Here is a 3,396-nt window from a genome sequence, read left to right on the forward strand (position 1 = left end):
GAAGGGAGAGGGAGAGGGAGAGGGAGAGGGAGAGGAGAGGCGGCTCCTTAAAGGCGTTTAAGCCTCCGGAGGTAACTTGGGAACCTTGCTCCGAGCCTGAGGGCGCCTGTCAGGGAGGCAGCGGGAGGCCCGGCCCGGGCAGGCTCTGGCAGAGCTCTGTGCGCTGTGGGGTGACTCCAGAAAGTGTCGTGTGGGCTGCGTGTCTGTGTGTTGTTATATACAAGGGGTCTGCAGGGCAAGAGGGGATGGCTCTAAGCTGACAGAGGGGAGATTTAGGTGAGATCTGCGGCAGAAATTGTTCCCTGTGAGGGGGGTGAGGCCCTGGCACAGGCTGCCCAGAGAAGCTGTGGCTGCCCCCTCCCTGGAAGGGCTCAAGGCCAGGTTGGACGGGGCTTTGGGCAACCTGGGCTGGGGGAAGGTGGCCCTGCCCGGGGCAGGGGGGGGCACTGGAGGGGATTTAAGGTCCCTGCCCACCCAAAGCATTCCATGGTTCTGCATATGCATCAAGGCCCCACAGAGCCAGCGGGTCTGCTGCGGCTCAGCACGTGCTCCTGTGTGCCAAGCTCGGGCCGGCTTTTGTCCGTGGGAGCGTTGGCGAGTTACAGGTTGGGCTGGGGCCCTGCATCAGAAGAGGCCCAGGGCCAGGGAGGGACGTGAGGGTGCAGGATGGAACCTGCAAGTCAGCCCACAGCCAGCCCCTCAGCAGCCGTCACCAGAGCAGTCTGCAGGATCCTCTGCTGAAGGTCAGACGCTGGTGTAGTGCCTTAGCTCTGTCAGGATGTCTTGCTGTGATGATACCTTCAGCAGCCTTCATGGGCTGGGAGGGCAGCTTTGGCTTCTAAGAAACTGTGCACTTCAAGGATGTGTCACTTGTACACCAGGGGAGTCTCCCAAAAGCACCCTGCCATGTCTCACAGCTTCCCCCACCAGAGGAATAGCAAGTTTTTCAAATGACAATCTCCCCTGCTCCATTCTTTGACCATCTGTGTCTGGCTGGGTAACGCTATAGCATAGCAATCAGCTCTATTACAGCTCGGCGTGCTGGCAACCAATGGCGGTACAAACAGTCACAGCAGTGACTAGTACGTGAGTGTTTTCTGAGGAAGATTGGACAGGACGGGCATCTGTGCCAGGCTGTGCGTGCAGTCTCCCTCCCATCAGTCTCCCTGGGTGGAAATGCCATGGTTCCTTCTGCAAGATGTTTTCTGTGCCTGTGGGAGAGGAACAGGATTCTTACACTGTGTGTGGAGAGGAGGGACTACTAACATTTTGCATGTGTGGGAGGGAGATCCTTTGTCATGAGGGAATAGGAAAACGAGAGGGGAAATAAGTGCTGCTTAGACATTCTAGCTAGTGCTGCATTAATGTTTATTCTGAGCTCTCTATGTGCAAATGATAGTACATGGTTTATTCCTGGATCCTGGAGCCAGGCCCACTAGCAGCAGTGGAACCAGATGCAGCAGAGGTGGTGAGGAGGGTTGTTTCTGCTGCCTGCATCTGTCCTAGTAAATTAAGTAGCAGCAGGATGCAGGCACGGGCACTGGGATTTGGTGGTACTGGTTAACTACTGAAACAGTTAAACGACCCCTGTGTTTTAGCGTGTATATCTAAGCTTCAGCCCAATTACTATTCTCCCCAACATCTCCCAGGCAGTTCTGGCTGTCTTGCATGGGAGAGGGGCTACTCCTGGTAGGCAGTTTGGATAGAATCACCGTTTTGCGCAGTCTGACAGGCTTTAGTGGTGTGGCCGCAGCCTGTTCCGTGCCCCACGGTCTCACACTGTGACTGTCCCTCAGGTGGGTCTCACACATGTCTAAATGTGTCGTCGGGCTGAGCCAGCGCTGAGGGATCTGGGGGAGTTGGGAACGGTCAGGGGGAGGGTCATGGTTGGGCTGGAGGAGCTGCGAGGGCTTTTCCAACCCGGATGATTCTGGGATTCAACGCAGCTGCTGAATTCTCTCGATAGCGAGTGGCTCACCTGAGGCTTTTAGCAGGGGGTGCGGCACAGTGACCGTAACCTCTCCTTCTAGGACGATGCCCCCGTTATCTTTGTGGTTTTCACTGGACTGACACTGGTCAGTCCAGGTCTTTCCCATACTGGGGAGCGCAGAGTTGGAGGCGTTACACCAGCTGTGATCTCCCCAGGCTGGCAGAGGGGAAGGCTTGTCTCCCTCAGTCTGCTGGTGACACTCTGCTTGCTGCAGCCCGGGGTGCTGCTGGCCCCTTTTGTCCCAGGGGCGTGCTGCTGGCCACCAAGACCCCAGGTCCTTCCTTGCCAAGTTTTCTTCCAACCAGTCATCCTCCAGCCCGTACTGGTACTTGGGGCTGCTCCTCCCGAGTGCAGGACTCGGTGTTTCCCTTTGCACTTGGCGAGGTTCTTCTATGCTCCTTTTTCCAGCCTCTTTCCACTCTAAAGGGCGCTCAATCATCTGGAGGATCAACCATTTCTCCCGGTTTTGTGTCCTCTGCGCACTGGCTGATGTTGTGCACTGTCCCATCACCTAGATCATTCACGAAGATGTTAAATGTCTTCAAACTGGACCCAGTGCCACACCCAGGGAGCACCACTAATGACTGGCCTCTGACTGGACTTTGTGCCTCTGATCGTAGCCTGGAGGTTCAGCCAGTGTCGAGTCCATCTCACTGTCCCCTTACCTGGGTTGTACTCCGCCGGTTTCTCCATGAGTGTGTTAGGGGAGAGGGTGTGAAGAGTTGTGCTAAAGCCCAGGTGAACATCCATTGCCCTTCCCTCCTCACAGATGGCTGGTAGGTTGGGCGTTTCACTGCAGGAGGCTGGAACGTTGCTCAGGCATGATTTTATCTTCACTGGCTGCTCCTGATCACCTTCTTGCCCTTTCTGTGTTTCAAAATGATTTCCAGACTTCCTTGCTACATCGCTTCCCCCGGGATTGAGGGGAGACTGGATCTGCCTTGATGCTAGAAGTGCCGGTTGCTCTTGCCCAGTCCTCAGGAGCATCCCCCACTCACCACGATCTCTCAGACGTAGCTGGGAATGGCCTCGCACTGACATCAGCTGGCTCCCGCAGCCCTCCTGAGCGGGCACCAGCGCCCAGCAGAGGCAGAACAGTCTGTTCTCTTCCCTTCGGAAGCGCTGTGGGTTGCCCAGCCTAAATAGAACAATGCAGTCACGCTAGTCTGGACTTAGTCTCTCTTCGTTTAAATCCCTTCCTTGACAAAGGGGAAACCAAGCCCGGGCTGTGGCCCAAACCAAAGTCACTGCCTGGGAGGGAGAATAATGGGCATGGTTTGCACAAACCTCTTTCCATTCCCTCGTGGTCTTGCAGTGCAGTTGCCTCCAAGATACCGACATCCTTCTGCCCAGTATTGCTCCATTCTAGGTCACAGCCTCTCCAAGCTGTTATGGGGGGGGGGGGG

Source organism: Athene cunicularia (genome assembly GCF_003259725.1).
Source record: "Athene cunicularia isolate RWA chromosome 3 unlocalized genomic scaffold, athCun1 chr3_part1, whole genome shotgun sequence".
Classification (NCBI taxonomy): domain Eukaryota; kingdom Metazoa; phylum Chordata; class Aves; order Strigiformes; family Strigidae; genus Athene; species Athene cunicularia.